Consider the following 19,665-nt stretch of genomic DNA (forward strand, 5'->3'; position numbering starts at 1 on the left):
GGGTACAGTGGCTTCCTCCTCCCCAAGAAGTGTGCTCTTCCCTCTCCCCATGAAGAAGGGAATCAAGTGTCCCATGGTCACTCAGGACTGCCCACTGGTGTGACCTCACCACTGCTCCTTCTGTTTTTTTTCTTAGAGGCAAAGGAATCAGTGCAGATTCTTGAGCAGGGGAATGGTGCCGTCTTGAGATACACTTTCACAACATTCCCACCCAGAAGAATATAGAGAGAGTTCCCCTAGAGATCCTTGTTTTGTACAATGGGGCCCTCACTTCTCAAGTGTAGTCATGGCTGCCAGTAGGTTAAGTCTTACTTAGGTAACTAGTGTGCAAAAGTCCAAGAGACATAATTTCTGGGTAATTAACAATCATTTTAGTAATAATTTTACATAAAATGTGGTTAGTAGCTTTCTTTCATAAACCAAACTCCTCATGGAGGACATTTGGATGTTTAAAAACTTTTGGCAAAAGGGAGGGGGGTCCCGAAGGATTTCCATCAGCTTTGATTGATTAACAATGAACAAGGAGGAACACATATTAATGAGGAAGTGGGCAAAAAGTCTTCAGATCCTCCCACAGAGAATGTAACCTAATCCTGAAACTCAACAGCATCCAGCAATCTGGAACAAAAAAAACTTATGTCAATCCAGACTACGCTGGCCGATTTTCCCCTTCATAAACTCTAATTCTAACTGGAGGTCCCAAGGACGGGGACTTATGTCTTAAGGGCAAGACCTCACCTAGACTGAATTCTGTTCATAAAGTTTTATACTTGGGTGCGGTCTCCTCCAAGATCAAAAAGCAAGTGAATATCCGGTCTCTTATCCTTCAGCAGTGTCCTTCAGTAGCCAACTGAATAACCTACAAGAGACTGGTTTCTGAATGAAGAAATAGGAAGGGGAAACCCTAATCATATTTTAATAATTGGTCATTAACATAAGAGAGAAATCATTCTCACCAGTTTGTTTCTAAGGAAAAAGAGCCAGGGGCCAGCCAAAAATGGCAAGGAAAATGACCCCTTAATGAGTTCAGGTTCTGAAAGTAACAGGTAAACAATGGGAGTCATTTCTCTCTCTCTCTCTCTCTCTTTTTTTTTTCTTTTTCTTTTTTCTGAGGCTGAGGGTAAGTGACTTGCCCAGGGTCACACAGCTGGCAGTGTTAAGTGTCTGAGATCAGATTCGAACTCGGGTCCTCCTGAATTCAGGGCTGGTGCTCTATCCACTGCGCCCCCTAGCTGCCCCAACAATAGGAGTCATTTCAATGCAAAGCTTTATTGCAAACAGTGGGGAAGAGGGGGAAAGGAAGAAAGAAAAGGGGAACCCTACATACAGCTCGGGAATACCTACTAACATAGAGTAAAAGTGCTGGGCAGCCCTGTGGGGGAAAGCAGAGACCGGGATCCATTTGGCAGAAAGAAGGAGCTCCAAAGTGTTCTTCTGAGAATGGATTCCTAGATGCTCATTTTGGATGGCTCCTCTGGAACTGGCTGAATTGCATATCAGGATCAGGACAAATTATTACTTGGGAAGGGATTGTTATCAAGGAGAAAAAGAGCTGGCAGTAGACAAATTATTATGTGAAGAACAAAAAATGTTATTGAAAGAATATTCCATGAATATGTTCTATACTTTTCCTTTAAGGGGAAACTTAAAACAATTAGGCCTAATATTAGGAGAAGAAAATGGCAGTCGTCTCCAGGACACCCGGAAGCCCCAGATGGGATCAGAAAGAGTCGGACGTGACTGAATACTGAGCAATCTTATAACAATGGTTCCCATATAGAATCTCTAAGCTCCAGCTTCTCTTAAGGGGAAACTGTTATGACCACCAGGTCTCATCTTATAATAGGGTGGAGCCTGAACTAGAAGAGGGAGACACTTGTGTTGTCCAGGTGCGAGGGGCGGGGTTGCAGCTCCAGTGGAATTGGAGGGTCAATTTTCACCGACCTGCCAGTGTTCTGCTTTTTATACCTTTCTTTTTTCTTTTTTTTTTTTTTTTCTGAGGCTGGGGTTAAGTGACTTGCCCAGGGTCACACAGCTGGAAGTGTTAAGTGTCTGAGATCAGATTTGAACTCGGGTCCTCCTGAATTCAGGGCTGGTGTTCTATCCACTGCGCCACCCAGCTGCCCCCCTGCCAGTGTTCTGAACAAGAGATCATTCTTCAGTCACCAATGAATGGATAAAGAACTAGAACTGAAGCTTATCAAAACTGAGAGTTGCTTTTAAAAAAAGAAAATCAAACTTTTGTGTTATTAATCTAACACTCTCGATTATCACCAAAGAATACGCAAAACATGGACAAAACCCGCTAACCAAAGCCCCAAATTCAGATGGTTGTTATTAAATCATAATAGCCACACAATTTCTTTTTTGAACTCAATTTTATTTTATTTTCAGTTTCAAACTCCTAACCTCTCCCTTATTCACTGAGAAGACAAGAAAGACAAAACTCAAGAGTTGTCATCGCTCAGTCATTTCAGGCTCTTCATGAGTTTTGGGTTTTTCTTGGCCGATAAATTGGCGTGATTTGCTGTCTCCTTCTGCAGTTCATTTTATAGATGAGGAAACTGAAGCAAATAGGATGAAGTAATTTGCCCAGGGACACACAGCTAATAAATATCTGAGATCAGATTTGAATTCAGGAAGATGAGTTTTTCTACTTCAGGCGGGGCACTCTACCCATTGCATTGCTTAGCTGCCCTACAAAGATATTATATATAGTTTTATTTTTATAGTTATGTTTATTTTATACTTATATTTTATTATATATAAATATAAATATATTAAACATTTACATATATTATATATGTAATACATTAATATTAAATATGTGTATATTTACATATATTAATATTATATATTAAACATATTATATTATATATTAAACATTTACACATATTATATATTAATATTATAATATATGTAATACATTAATATTAAATATGTGTATATTTACATATATTAATATTATATATTAAATATATTAGATATAACTAATACAAATAATATATTCATAGAAGACAAATGTCCACATTACTTATGTTCCTCAAAAAAGAAAAAAAAGGGGGGGGAATGTTTGTTCTTGTACTAGGAATTTACTATACGTGAGGCTGTTGGGGGCAGGGGAGCTATTATTGGGGGAAAGGCAGCTTTCCCCAGCCCTCTCACCCAGAGGACCCAAAATCTGTGACCTAGACCCATATCCTAGACCCTCCTCCGTCTCTGTCCCCTTGGAATCTGTAGAACTTTGGACACTGGGGCACCCAGCTCATAAGTAGCATCCATATCACTCAGTCTCTCAGTCCAGTGAGAAACCAACATCTGAATCCCCCAAACATGAGGCTTTTTCTTAAAGGGATTAATCTTCACTTCCCTGGGATGAAGATTTGGGGACATGAATTCCCCCTTTGTGGCCACAAGGTGGCAGCAAGAACAGGTGCAATGTTCGGAAGGATCAGTCATTGGAATAAATACACAATCTATTCCCCTAAAAGTTATGATCAAAAAAAGAGCCTGAATAAGATCTTTCAAGAAATGATCAAGGAAAACTGTTCGGATATTCTAGAACCAGAAGGTAAAGTAGAAATTGAAAGAGAGGAAACCTTATTTTCAGGGGTACCCCTAGAACCTTGGAGAAATTCTAGCTCTAGGCATCCAACTTGCCAGTGAAAGCAAGAGTTGTGATGAGGACTTCAGAGCCATAAAAAGAACTGCTTAAAATTGATTTGACTTTGCTCAAAAAGTCAAAGATATCTCAGTTATATCTTTACATAAACATGAAAGATATAGCTAACTTTATATATAAACAGATATATCAGTTAGGCATTCGGAAGCCATTTCTGATAAAGAATTATATACCACCTTAAAAATTGCATTGGAAGTGATTGTTACTTTTATTACGGCTTGGCAGTAGAATTATCAGATGTGAATGGCCTAGTGATTTTTCTAGTTGTTCTTTGAAGAGAACCAGTAACATTTCTAGTCATGTTTAACTCGCTTGTGAATTGGATTTGTAAGTTGCCTAAAGTCATTCTCTCTTGCGGAGTCATCAAAGTCCAGCCGGAATAGAAAACACTCCTCTAAATACCTTTAAACTGAAGAAAATTCACTGGACCTAATCTGGATGGGAAAATTCTGAAAATGTCCCAGTGAATCATCTGTCTAGCTCCGCTCAGCACAGGGAGATAGACACAGAGGCCTGAGGACACCGGGGTGTCAGTCACCGATGAACGGACAAAGAACGAGAACCAAAGCACATCAAAACTGAGAGTTGCTTTTAAAGACAGAAAATCAAACTTTTGTGTTATAAATCTAACACTCTCGATTATCACCAATGAATACGCAAAACATGGACAAAATCTGCCCCCAAATCAGATGGTTGACATTGTAATTAAATCATAATAGCCACACAATATTTTTTGAACTCAATTTTAATTTATTTTCAGTTTTAAACTCCTAACCTCTCCCTTATTCACTGAGAAAACAAGAAAAAAAAATTTATGAGTTGTTATTGCTCGGTCATTTCAGGCTCTTCAGGACTCCATTTGGGTTTTTCTTGGCAGAGAAACTGGAGTGATTTGCTCCAGGGAGATTCTCCAGGGAGAAACTATTCACCAGGGCAAAAGGAGGTCCCAGGAGCTACCACAGCAGGAAAGATGCCAATTGAAAGCTTTGTCATCTACTGCTCGGGTTTAGATGGCATTCTAAGTAAGGAAGCCCTGTGTGGTATACTCAGAAAGGAGGAAGGTCAGAAGCCAATAACATCAGTGGTATGAATCATATCCCAAACTCAGATCAGGGTCTCACTTTCAGGATCTAATCCAGCCTCCAGAGGAATAATCAAGGCAAGAAGTTCAGCCCAAAGAGGAGCCTACCATTCAGCCTCTTTGAAAATAGAGCTTCCCTGTTGGCTTCCTAGTTGGGGCAGAGCCCAGCAGCATCTGCTCTTGCTCAAACCCAAACTCAGGTCAGGAACTTACAGAGCTCAGACCAACAAGGTAGTGATCAGATTTTCCCATGGCTCAGATGCATTGAACACTTTCAAGTGCCCAGACTATTTCTGATAATAGCACAACATCCAATGCTTCAAGAAATCAGCAACAGGACTAGTCCACATATTCCCTCCAGAAACACGGCACAGACCATGTCTCATATCTCAGAAAAGTGGTTGAAAGGATGGGCAAACAACAACAAAAAAAGAGCTCCATCATAATGAGTTATTTTGGTAGCAGGAATACTCGACATAAATGCACAATAAAAAATGACTCTAAAACATGTCACTTGCAAGAACAAATCCCCAAAGTCTAAAAGAGTTTTAGAAAGAAATTGATTGCAAGAAATTATACTTGGTACGGGAGAGTGAGCCAATAGGAAAGCATGGCTCCCTTCTGTCCAGGCTCCTGAGAGTTTATATGGAATTTAGACAAGGTTGACTACACACATTGACACATACACAGTTGAGCAATTTTGTCAGCTTGAAAGAAAGGCAAATTGAGATAGATATTAGCCAATATAAGCATTTAATAAATTTGGGAGGAAGTCAAAATACAAAATACAAGATTAAGTGAATCCAAAATAGTATCTGGGTGGGAGACCTAAATCAAGAATGTTTTGAGTGGGTCCAGGACCTGGGGGAACCCAAATATCTTGTAGCCATCTCCGGCATTCCTAGAGGTTATTGATGTTAAGTTGACACTTTGGGTTCAAATAATCTTTAGGCAAATTAAGTTAGGTTAAACACTATTGATAAATGATCCACGATTGAATCCATAACTCTCTTTTAGGCTCAGTCCAATATTCTCAAACTAGCAAAAGCATAATTACCGAACAGGTTTCAAATGGAATTTATTAAAATAACTGGAATCCATGGGAACATCCTCCAAATTCATTTTGCCTAAAGCTTGATAAAATTCCTTTAAGGAGGGATAGGGACCCGGGTGGGGGGGGGAACTTTTTCCAAAGTCCTATAGTCAGAACAATCAATCTGAGTAAATCTCAGGGGCTGTAAGTCAGGGTACTTAAAATCTTAGAAACAAGCATTCTATGGCCATGATTATCACAAACACCATAATCTCATGTTTTTTACGGTGTTATTAAAGTTGAACAAAGGTTATCAGAGTTATAGCCTCATACATAAACAAACTTTATAAGTAAGTCAAGTCAAATCACTGCTTAAGCTACTTAAAAAGGCTGGTAGTTTTGAGAATGTTTTGAGAAAGGAGATTTGTGTATTACCAGTTAGATAGGGCAACTAGCAAGTAATGAAATCACTTAAAATTCCCTTTGTCAAATACTTAACATTATTATTCTATGTCAAGTTTAATAAAAATAGGAGGCAGGCTTTCAATGGACCAAAACTTGCAGGAGGAATAGTTCTGATCCAAAATAATATGTAGAAGGAATTAGAGCATATGCCTCTTCCAGGCAAACATAAACACCATAAAACTAAAAATAATGATTATCCATATTAAATATAAATCAAATCTTTTTGTTCCTGGTTACCCAGTTCCAATGTACACTTAATTAGAGATTACATTTTGATACAGGCTGTCCCATGTAGTCATCTTGATGCAGTCAGTGGCAACGCAGAGAGTTGGGAGAACCCGTTCTGGTCGGCACCAGAAAGAATTCAAGAACTTGAAATGTTAGATTGGCAAAAGGGAGTTTATTGTTGGCAAAGCAGGAGTCAGCTTTTGCTAGGAAGACTGATTTCCAAGTGACAAAGTCCTGGCAGAGAGATAAAGGTCCTAGCAGAGAAATCCTGGCAGAGAGATAAACAGGGGTGTTAACACTAAGAAGAGGGTGTCTCTTCACAGCGGGCAGGGGTCCTGGCAGGCAGCTGTGCCAAAGGGAGAGAAATCCCTTGGCATGGCATGTTCCTGCTTCAGTCCTCTGCAAATTATGTCTTTAAAATTGCCCTTCTTTATAAGAGATCAATTGAATAAAATTCCTTCAATGTGGCCATTGCCCTAAGACCTAGATTTCCAGATGAATGAGACCACTTAAGTTCCAGCCACTAAAAGTGGTCCTGGACTAATTTTCAGCTCAATAGAGGGTGGAGCTACTCAGCAGAAATATCAGGTCCAGATCTCCAGCTAAATGAGACCACTTAAGTTTGAGCTAAGTAGGGAGTGGTTCTGGGCCAATCTTAACTGCCCCAAGGGTGATCCCTGTCAGGAGAGTTTCAGGGCTCACCCCAAAAGTCAAGGATAGTTTCAGGGTTCATCCCATCAGTTCCACACTCATTCACTTAGGATAACCTTAGATTAGTGAGGGAAATTATACTTGGCAGGCAGTGAGGTGAGCTTGATGGGGGTTCCAAATCAGAAATTCTGTAGCATGAATGAGAGCTTGTTTACCTTGGAGAAGTTGGAAGGGGAATGTTGAGGTTGGGAAGGGGGACCCCAAAAGTCCCAGACTGGTGTTGCAAGGTATCTTAAAAGAATTCTCAGGCTTAAAGCCATCTCCCCTAGTCAAGGAACAAAATTTATTTAAAAAAACAATGTGAGGAGATACACTTATACCACTTTCAATCATAGATATGTTAATTCTACAGCCCAAGAGGAAGGCTAGGAAGTAATCTCCAGATGAATTAAGGGTGGTCTCTGAAATTCCATTATCACTGACTAGATCATCAATCAGCAATGAACTGAGAAGGAGTCTATTCAGAATCCCACAGACTAATCAGACAAGAAACTCAGGTTTCCTGGAACCAGAATATATAGATTGGGTGCTCAGCTTCCTGAGTCATACCCTGAAGCCAGAAGACCCAAGACTGCTGACCCCTTGTTAGAACAGAAGCCCCAAGGTCAAGGGACCCCAAAATCGCATTACATCAGGAGCACCTTGTACAGGCAGACACACAAAAGGGAGCTTAGATGTATGAGGAAGACTAAGAAAGTTTTGTACTCAAACCAGCCTGTCCAGGTATCTGAATTATTTACTGTCATTGACTTTTTGACTTGGAATGGGAGATAAAGAGGAAAACTGAAAGATTCTTTTATGCTTTCACAACTCTGGCTAAGTTGGAGATTAAAGTGATAACGACAAACAAGAACAGGAAGGAAAAATTTTTTTTTCTGATTTGTAGATATTTGTAGGCATTATAAAGTATTATGAATGAGATGAGGTGAGATCTTTCAAGACAGTTGTGGAAATCGAGTAAGGCTTCATCTACTTCAGAGTTTGAGTAGGCCCGAAGGACTGTGAACATCGAATCAAGGGCATAATTGCTGTCCCCTCTCATGATATCATCTCCCTATTTCAGCCAAATATGGGCAACTATGTACTTATTGGTCAAGTTCAATTTCGAGGGTAGATCTCGTGTTTAGAATGTAAGACTCTCAGCCAATGAGGATGAGAGTCAGTGGTGGGAAGGGATGTTTTGCATTAGGGATTAAAGGGGCTGTCCTGCCTACAGGAGGCACTTCCTCTCTTTGATTGTCTGCTGGAAGGGTGGGATGCCCTTCTCGTGAGAATGTACAATAAACTTTGCTTTTCTCTAGAGCTTTCTCCAGCTTTTTTTTTTTTATTAAATGGTGACCCCTCACCATTTCCGTACCACACAGTTTGACATCAAAAATGATAACTAAGTGATATCTTAACTATAAATTTTCAAATTAAATTTTAAGAATTTTTGTATTTTGAAACATCTTAGTGGATTTTTGGAAGTTTACAAATAGGACAAAGAATAAATGGAAATGATACATACCTCTCCACTTCCTGAAGAAATAGAAGATGATTTCATCTACTAGAACATAAATAGAACAAAAGTTAGTTTGAAAATTTTCAACCTACTTTAATTGTTTTTGGCAGTATTAGCTAAGTCACTTAAATTGAAATAGACAATGCAACTCCAGAAGTAAAAGTTTAGCAATTAATTGAAAATTATGTAAGGAAATATATACAAGAGAGATTGTTACACTAAAATATGATCAGAAAATGAGATGAACTTAAGAATAGGAAAGGCAAAATGAAGTATGGTATTGTAGGGAGAGTGAAACTGTGTTCCCTTTAAAATGATCACTCTGAAACTGTTCCCTTTTGATCTTGGAGTCTCAGCCCCTCCTGATAAAGCATATCTCCCCAGATTAATTAAGTATTGTTATTCAATTAGAAATCTTGGTCAAAAAATGCCCCCCCCTTTTTTTTTGAAGGGCAAAAGAAGTTTTATTTTTTTTTAATTTTTTTTATTAATTTTTATAATTATAACATTTTCTTTGACAGTACATATTCATAGGTAATTTTTTTTTTTACAACATTATCCGTTGTACTCCCTTCTGTTCCAAAATTTTCCCCTCCTTCCCTCCACCCCCTCCCCTAGATGGCAGGCATTCCCATACATATTAAATATGTTATAGTAGGGGCAGCTAGGTGGCGCAGTGGATAGAGCACCAGCTTTGAATTCAGGAGGACCAGAGTTCAAATCTGATCTCAGACACTTAACTCTTCCTAGCTGTGTGACCCTGAACAAGTCACTTAACCCCAGTCTCAAAAAATAAAATAAAATAAAATAAAAAAGGTAAAAAAAAAAAAAAATATGTTATAGTATATCCTAGGTACAATATATATGTGCAGAACCAAATTTTGTTGTTGTTGTTGCAAAGGAAGAATTGTATTCGGAAGCTAAGAATAATCTGGAGAAAAAAACAAAACAAAACAAAACAAAACAGTGCTCACAGTTTATACTCATTTCCCAGTGTTTCTTCTCTGGGTGTAGCTGATTCTGTCCATCACTGATCAATTGGAATTGGATTAGCTCTTCTTTATGTTGAAGATTTCCACTTCCATCAGAATACATCCTCATACAGTATCATTGTTGAAGTGTTGAAGTGTATAATGATCTCCTAGTTCTGCTCATTTCACTCAGCATCAGTTGTTGTAAGTCTCTCCAGGCCTCTCTGTATTCCTCCTGCTGGTCATTTCTTACAGAGCAATAATATTCCATAACCTTCATATACCATAATTTACCCAACCATTCTCCAATGGATGGACATCCATTCATTTTCCAGTTTCTAGCCAAAAAAGTGCCCCTTTGATCTTTTGGGGTGTCAGACTGTTGAGGGCGGTAGCCCCTTGATATTCCTTGTTTGATCTCCAACTACATTTGGGACTTGGACTTTGATGTGGTCAAACTAGTTTGGGCTCTCTGAGCTGGCCGGGGTTTTACAGCCCCCATTCTAATCTGCTCGGATAGACCAAATGGCATCAGGAAATTCCTTTTGGGAAGAAACTTCTGTCTCTACTCAAAAGATAACAAGAGAGTCCTTATCTTATTTACATCACTGCATAAAAGAGAGTCCTCAAAAATCTTCTCTTTGCAAATGGCCTTGTACCATGCAGCCATTTTGCCCACCGGCTCTCGGTGTTTCCATTCTAATCAATAAAGACTTTGTTTCCATACAGCATTAAGTAGCAAATTCCTTTGCTGCCGAACCTGCCATTGGTTACTTTAGGGAAGGAAGGAGCAAGAGAGAAAGGAACTGACCCATCTTTGTTTAAACCACAATTTACTCCTCATCATTTACTACTCATCAAGACCTTTTAAATTCCAATTAGAGATCTGGGCTGGATCTATCCCTGGGACTTTGGCTTTCTTTTCAACCTGAAATCTGTGCCTCAAGATTCCTTTTTTTTTTTTTTTTTTTTTTGAGAAGCTGGGGTTAAGTGACTTGCCCAGGGTCACACAGCTAGAAAGTGTTAAGTGTCTGAGACCAGATTTGAACTCAGGTCCTCCTGAATTCAAGGCTGGTGCTCTATCCACTGCGCCACCTAGCTGCCCCTCAAGATTCCTTTTTAAAGGACAATTTCTGAACTCACTCTTTGCAGAAAGTCCAAAGCAGGACCCTGCCTGCTGAGAAGGCATTCTCTTCTCAGTGCCAGCCTCCATTTCCCTAATAGGACTTTGCAACTAAAGAAGTCAGGCTTTTAGCAAAACTGGCTTCCTATGCAATGAATACTTCCATTTTTTGACAACTAATATTTCTGGTTTTGTGAATTCTTTCACAATGAATCTGAGCAGACCAGAAGGGATTTCTTCTAACTGCCACTAACCTCATCAGTATCAGAATATTTTTAAAAAGATCATTTTAAAAGTCATTTGGCTTTAATCAAACTCCACTGGTAGGAGAAAGAAAAATTTCAAGAGAGACTTAAGCAAGTTGAGATAGGAAGAGAATGGGTGGAATGTTGAAGAAAAGTCAGCTCCTTTGTTCTGACAATGAATAGAAGATTTGAAAGTCAAGGGCTTGGAATTTTGAAAAGGGACCTTTGAGGAAGGTTTTTTTGTTTTGTTTTGTTTTGTTTTTTAATTTCATTGAGATAAGAAGAATATGAAAAACTTTTTAGAAAAGTACTTGTTACTAATTTCCGATAGATAATGTTTTATTAAACTATGGTATTTATTAAATGGAAACTACAGAAGCAAATTTTACAGCATAGAATTATTTGAATGTAACATACTAAAATTCTGTCTGAAAAAAAACATAAGAAAAATGTCCTAATTCTTAGAGCTTCATGATGGGAAGATGAATCTTTGAAAGTGATTTGAGTTGATGATTCTTGGGAAAATTGAGATTTTGGATGTTAATGCTGGGGTAAAAGACCATATTCCTGGTAACAACCCAGTGGGACCCAAAGAAGAGCAAAGGGATTTCAGTGAAGAGCAAAGTGTAGAATTATCTTGTATTGACAGAATTATCTTATCTGGACAGAGCAAACCTGTAGTGATGCCCACTGTTATATTCTCCAATTTGGGGATTAAACTATAGACATCAACTTTCTAAACTATCTTTTATAAACACACTGGCCACCACCACCATTTTGATTTACTTATGTAAATTTGCTTATGCACCCAATTAGCATAGTTAGCTCACCCTGCTCTTGGCCCTTTCCCATAAAAGGTCTCATCTCTCCCCTTGTTTATTGTTAATTGTAAATTAGTTAGGAGTTTGCCCTCTTGCAAAGCATTATAATAAAGCTTTGCTCCTTCACCTGGAAATGGTTTGAGGCTATGAATTCATTTAAGACTCCCTACCTTGGTGGCTTGTACTTCATCTTTACCATTTGGGATTGTAAATCCAGATTTGGCTTGGTTGAAGTTTATCTTAAACTAAATATGAAGTGATCTGATTTAGATCGAGCTGTATTCTCTTATTAGGAGGGTTGTGATAAATTAGAATTTAATGCAAAATACATTTGATATTTGGCATTTAAGGTGATGTGCTTGGAAACTGTATGGATCAGGAAATCCTGAGTTCAAATACGATTTCAGACATTGATTAGCTGTATGAACCTGAGCAAGTCACTCAACTTCTGTTTGCCCAAGTTTCTTCATCTGTAAAATGGAATAATAAAACTATTTTGTTGTGAGGATCAAATGAGATAATAATTGGAAAATACTTAGCCTAAGGCCTGGTATTTGGTGAGTACTATGTAAAATGCTAGCTATTATTTTTAATAAGCATAATTACTCTTATTTTTGAATGATATTATTATAGAATACAATAGCAGTTATATAAGAGGATTTGAATATTCATTCAAATAAATTGATATTATTTGATTGACAAAGAATTTTTTGTTACATTTTAGAAATTCAAATATAAATATGATTTTTTCATATTTTGAAATCTTTGATAATATTAAGGTATAAAAGGACTCATTTTTACAAGTCAGAACCTCATGGATCTTTTTTTTTTTTTCTTCAGATTTTTCCTTCAGCCTGTTGATGGCATTGTTCATATCAGGTATAGGTTCAAGTAAAACTAGGAAGAACAAGTGGTATGTAGAAATTGAAACTCTCAGAAATTTCAGGTGACTTACAGCTTCCTAATGTGATGTTCTTCTTATAGCTCTGTCATTAATAGAATTAATTCTATAAGATTTAAACTGGTTTTGGACATATGACCTAGTTACTGGAAAATCAAATCTAGGAGGCTGTACTAAATTGTATTGAGTCTTGTTACTGGCAGATTTTAGGGACATTAAATAGGGAATTTCAGCAAGTGACTTATGACGAGATTTGCTGGATCTTCAGAGCTGCTCTGAGGCTTGTTCCAGAATTTCCAAGAAAAGATGTTTCCAGAGACCAGAGTGATGGGATGAACCCTGAAACTGTCTTCTGACTTGGGGGGGGGGGGAGGAACACTCCTTGAACTCTGGAGAAACTCTCCTCTGGGACAGGCCAGCCTCAGGGAATCAAGATAAAGTGGTTTCATTCTGTTATCTTGGTGGGACGAGCTTCACCCTCTATTGAGCTGAAAATTGGCTCAGGACCACTCTCAGCAACTGGTCTCATTCAATAAGAAATCTTGGCCTGGGGGCAGTGACAACATTGAAGAAATCGCATTCAGTTGAAACCTCAGGCACAGATTTTCTTATAAAAACATAATTTTAAACTCATATTTTTGCAGAAGTCTGAAGCAGGAACATGCCATGCCAAGGGACTTCTCTCCCTTTGGCACAGCTGCCTACCAGGACCCCTGCCCGCTGTGAAGAGACACCCTCTTCTCAGTTTTAACACCTCTGTTTATCTCTCTGCCAGAATTTCTCTGCTAGGACCTTTATCTCTCTGCCAGGACCTTGTCACTCAGAAGGCAGTCTTCCTAGCAAAAGCTGACTCCTTCAGTGCCATAAATAAATTCCCTTTTTCACCATTTAAACTCTTCAGGTTTGTGGATTCTTTCCCGTTGAACCTTTGCGCCGACCAGAAAGGGTTCCCACAACTCTCTAGAGACTGCCACTAGAACCGCCTCAGAACTAATGACAATATTCATCAAGATATCTGGGAGGCTAACAAGAGATCATAAATCAATATCTTAGGATATTTGAGGAGAAAGATGGGAAAAGAAAGGGAAATAAATAAAAGCTCTACCAAAGGACTTCCAGCCTAATTTTAACCAAAATTTTAGTTTTTAGTAGCTTCTTGTTAAGCCCTTGAGTAATCAAATCAGGAATTGGTCATTTGGCCAATGGGGATTAGTGTGGCCCCAAGACTAATTTTTACCCCATTGGTGATTTCTTGGGCAAAGGACAAGCATAAACCCCTTAATTTTCTGGGCACTGGGAGTCAGGCCTGGATTGTGTCTCACCTGGCTTGAGGAAACTCAAAAGGGTTTCTCCATATTGGTTGGGTTTCATCCATGTTCAGTCCTAAAATCACAGAGACTTATTTAGCTTCCATGGTCTCAAAAAGCCTTCAGGTTTAACTCAGTGGGTATCCCACTTCTGACACCATGTCATTGTTCATGAGAACAAACGTCAAAATCTGAAAAAGTTTTAGAAAGAAATGTATTGGGTTTTTTGGTGAAAGAGAATGAGCCAGAAAGGAAATGTGTCTCCCTTTTGTCCAGACTCTAAAGTTTACTTAGGATTTATATAAAGATACACACACAAATCATACATATGTAGTTAACCAATTTTGCTGAGAAAGCAACTTGAATGCATGATAGATTGAGATGGATTTTTTTAAAAATTTTTTTATTTATTTATATTTATAATTATTTTTACAGCAATGGAAATGGAAAGAATGGTACAAAAAATCAAAAATACAGCAAAAATTATTATTATTTTTTAGCATGGTTATTAATTAACATTTGCCATTTCACATTAATTAGACAGGTTAATAGCTGAAGACAACTTCTAGAAAGCCAGATTAGGGATTAGGCTCATCTTCTGATAAGTGGTCAGATGCTACTTTTGCAATTTGGAATTCTAAGACAAACTACTGACTGAGCTGGAAGAGCTGATGATTCAGAGGATCTTTAAAAAGAGTTAATCTTCCCAGGGTTTCATTTCCTTCTTTTTCTTCTTCTTTTTTTTTTTCTTTTTTAAAAATTAATTTTATAATTTTTTTTTTGACAGTACATATGCATGGGTAATTTTTTACATTATCCCTTGCACTCCCTTCTGTTCCAAATTTTCCCCTCCTTCCCTCCACCCCCTCCCCTAGATGGCAGGCATTCCCATACATGTTAAATGTGTTATAATATATCCTAGATACAATATATATGTGCAGAACCGAATTTGTTGTTGCACAGGAAGAATTGGATTCAGAAGGTAAAAATAACCTGGGAAGAAAGACAAAAATGCAAGCAGTCCACACTCATTTTCCTGTGTTCTTTCACTGGGTGTAGGCTGATTCTGTTCGTCACTGATCAATTGGATCTGAATTGGATCCTCTCATTGCCAAAAATATCCATTTCCATCAGAGTTGATCATCATATAGTATTGTTGTTGAAGTGTATAATGATCTCCTGGTTCTGCTCATTTCACTCAGCATCAGTTCATGTCAGTCTCTCCAAGCCGATCAAGATGGATATTAATAAATATAAACATTCAATAAAATGTAGGCAAAGTCAAAACATAAACTTGTGGAGTTAAACCAAGACCTGGATTAGAGAACTCAAAACAAGAATTTTGGGGGTTGATACAGAATCTGGGGGATCCAAAATACGTGGATGATATCCTGGGTTCAAATAAATCTCTAGGGAGGTTTGCACTCATTTCACTAGCTAATCAAACTCAGTTTGAAATCAGAGTTTCAGGAAGAGATCAATTGACAGAGAAAAAAACATCATCTCTGATACAGGTATGACTGTTTCAGGTGGGGAGTAAGGACAGTTGCAGTAAAAATGACAGGATATATATATATATATATATATATATATATATATATATATATATCAATAATTTACAAAGTATCTGGGAATTATAAGGATTTCAACTTGAATTAAATGTGGGGAAAATTAGATTTCTTTTGACCTCTTAAATTCACAGAAGACTCATAAGTAACACTGATCTTAAAATCCCCACATTAAGAATCTGACTTTTGACTGCTGTTACAAAGTAGCATACTAAAATTTGTGGAATGCAACTAAAGCAATCCTTAAAGTAAACTGCCTATCCTTGAACACTTACGTTAACAAAAAGAAATTTCACATTTTCTTCTTCTTCTTTTTTTATTTTTTTGATTTTGTTTTATCATAGATGTCTCATATCATTGATGTCTTATAGTCATTAGTTTCCACTTGCTCAATTCTAATTTTTAAGGAATTATTTTCTTCAGTGAGCATTTTGTATTTTTTTTTCCATTTGGCTAATTCTATTTGTTAGGGAATTATTTTACATTGTTATCTTTTTCAAGGCTATTGACTTTTCCCCATAATTCTCTTGTATTACTCTCATTTCTTTTTTATTTTTTCCCTACTTCTCTAATTTACTTTTAAAAATCTTTTTAAAGCTTTTCTAGGAATTCTTTTTGAGCCTAAGATCAAATTAAATTTTTCTTTGAGGTTTTACATATAGCCATTTTGATACTATTGTCTGTTTCTAAGTCTATGCTTTAATCCTCCCCATCAACACAAAACTACCTTCTTTACTCAAGTTCTTTTTTTGTTGTGGTTTTTATTCTTTTTTTCTGCTTTTTTTGTGACTTAGTATTTTAATGTGAGAATTAGGAGCTGGACATGGATTATCTCAAGCTTTTGGTGCTGGAGCTCAGGCCTTTACCACTTTCTCTCACTTGGATGATAGGCTTTCCTTCTGATTTGCACTGGAAGTGGGGCATCCCTTTTGGCCTCCCCAGGGTGTGGGGTTTAGCTGTTGGCTTATGCCAGGGATGGAGTTGTGCTACTGGGTTGTTATGGTAACAGAGTCTTTTTGGTGCTGACTCTAGAGGAGGGATCTTATTGCTGTTCTGTCCCAGGGATAGGGCCCTGCTTCTGGGTTGCTATGGAAACAGAGTCTCATTAAATTAAAAATGTTTTGCACAAACAAAACCAACGCAATCAAAATTCAAAACAAAAAAACAAAAAAACCCAGAAAGACAGGAAACAATTTTTACAATATGTTTTTGATAAAGGCCTCATTTCTCAAATATATAAAGAAATGAATCAAATTTATAAGAATTACAAGTCATTTTCCAACTGATAAATGACCAAATGCTAATCATAGGCAATTTTCAAACTAAGAAATCAAAGCTATCTACACTCATATAAAAATGCTCTAAGTCACTATGGATTAGAGAAATGTGAATCAAAACAACTCTGAGGTGCTACCTCACGCCTGTCAGATTGGGCAATATGAAAGAAAAAATGCTAAACATTAGAGAAAATAGAAAATGTGGGGAAATTGGAACACTAATGAATTGTTGGTGGAGTTCTGGAGAAAAGTTTGGAACTATGACCAAAGGGCTATAAAAGTGAGCATACCCTTTGATCCAGCAATACCACTGGGGACATTGATTCCCCAGTCAGTTGGGGAATGGCTGAACAAGTTGTGGTATATGAATGTAATGGAATACTATCATGCTATAAGAAATGATGAGCAAGTGGATTACAGAAAAACTTAGAAAGACTTACATGAATGGATACTGAATGAAATACGCAGAATCAGGAGAACATTGTGTCCAGTTACAGCACTATTGTGCAATGATCAACTGACAGACTTAGCTCTTTTCAGCAATACAATAATCCAAGAAAATTCCAAAAGACTCATGATAGAAAATGCCATCCACATCCAGAGAAAGAACTGTAGAGTCTGAATCCAGATGGAAGCAGACCATTTTCACTTGTCTGGTTTGAGGTGGTTGGGTTTTTTTTTGTGGCTTTTTCTTTTTGTTGTGAGTCTTCTTTCACAACATAATGTGGGAGTAGGTTTCCATGATTGCACAGGTATAACCTATCTCACATTGCTTGCCACTTTGGGGAGGGGAAAAGGGAAGAGAAAGGAGAAAATTTTGGAACTCAAAATCTTATAAAAATGAATATGAAAACTATCCTTACCCATAAATGAACAAAATAAAATTCTGCCTAAAAAACAAACAAAGAAAAGAAACTGGGCCTCTCTACTAGCAAGTCTTAGAGGAGGAACCTTGTCGATGGTTAGGCCAGGTGTGGGGTCTTGCTGGTGGATTGTTAAAGAAACAGTGTCTCTCTTCTGGCAAGAAGTAGGTTCCAGAGGCAGGACTTCACTCTAGATCAGCAATGGACTAAGTGCTCAAAAGTGGAAACCATTGGATAGGACCTTGCTGAGGTGCATAAACTACTCACTTGTCTAGGGAGCCTTAACTTTGCCTCAGTTTCCTCATCTGCAAAATGAGTTGGAAAAATTAATGGCAAACCACTTAAGTATCTTTGTTAAACAAACAAACAAACAAACAAAAAACCAAATGGGATCACAAGACATCAGATACAACTGAAAACAACTGAGACATTCTGTTTCACAATCCTTTCTAGCTTTGACATATAGCCCTGACATCCCCTGTTCTAAGGCCCCTCCCAGCTCTGACACCCCACGTTCTAAGGCCCCTCCCAGCTCTGACATCCCCTGTTCTAAGGCCCCTCCCAGCTCTGACACCCCATGTTCTAAGGCCCCTCCCAGCTCTGACATCCCCTGTTCTAAGGCCCCTCCCAGCTCTGACACCCCCTGTTCTAAGTTCCCTCCCAGCTCTGACATCCCCTGTTCTAAGTTCCCTCCCAGCTCTGACATCCCCTGTTCTAAGGCCCCTCCCAGCTCTGACATTCCCTGTTCTAAGGCCCCTCCCAGCTCTGACTTCCCCTGTTCTAAGTTCCTTCCCAGCCCTGACATTCCCTGTTCTAAGGCCCCTTCTAGCTCTGACACCCCATGTTCTAAGGCCCCTCCCAGCTCTGACACCCCATGTTCTAAGGCCCCTCCCAGCTCTGACATCCCCTGTTCTAAGGGCCCTCCCAGCTCTGACATCCCCTGTTCTAAGTTCCTTCCCAGCCCTGACATTCCCTGTTCTAAGATCCTTCTTAGCTATGGCATTCTGTGTTCTAAGATCTCTTCTGTCTCTCTCATTCTAGGTTTTAGGTTTAAAATCATTTGCAGTTCTAACATCTCGCCAGGTCATAACACAACTCTGAATTGTTCCGGCAGGAATGACCCCAGTTTGGGGTTCATAGCTCCTTGATGATGCCAGTTTGGGTGAGGAAGCCCTCATTCACCATTGGCAATGTTACTTATCTATTTTCTAGACCCAATTGACATTATCCTCCCACCCCCTTGACTTCCTTGTGGCTTCTGCCACAAGGCAGAAGATCTTTTCCCAGCATGCTCCTGCCTGATCTCCCCAGGAAACATCAGAGCTCACAAGTCCAGAGCATGGATGAAAGACCAGTGGGGATGAGGGGAGATGGACATTTGTGTATGGGAAGAGGGAGAGGGAGAGGAGAGAGAAAGGGTGAAGGAGAGGGAGGCAAACCGAGAGGACTGGAGGACAAGAGAAATTCTGTCTTCCACTCCAAACTTTTCACTCTTTCCAACTTCCCTGCTCTTGTTCCAGTTTCCCAGGCTCACAACTTCAGTGTTGTCCTCAGTTCCTCCCTCTCTCTCACTTCCCACAGACAACCAGCTGCCAGGGTCTATCACTTCTACCGTGGAATCCCCTCCTCTTCTCCATCCTGCCCATCCTTAATCCGTGCCCTGGATTATTGGCTTGCCTCTGGTCTCTTCCCACTCCAGTCCACCCCCCCTTCAGCCGCCAGGTCTGACCATGTCACCCCCTACCGCAGTTTCCAGCGGGTCCCTATTGCCTCCAGGAGCTGGCTGCCTCCTCCCTTTCCCAGCTTCTTACCCCTTAATCTCCACATGCTACAATCCAGGGCCTGGGTTCCTGGCTGTGCCCTCACCAAAGGTTCTGCCTCCTCGCTT

This window comes from Sminthopsis crassicaudata, chromosome 3, assembly GCF_048593235.1.
Source record: "Sminthopsis crassicaudata isolate SCR6 chromosome 3, ASM4859323v1, whole genome shotgun sequence".
NCBI classification, from domain to species: Eukaryota; Metazoa; Chordata; class Mammalia; order Dasyuromorphia; family Dasyuridae; genus Sminthopsis; species Sminthopsis crassicaudata.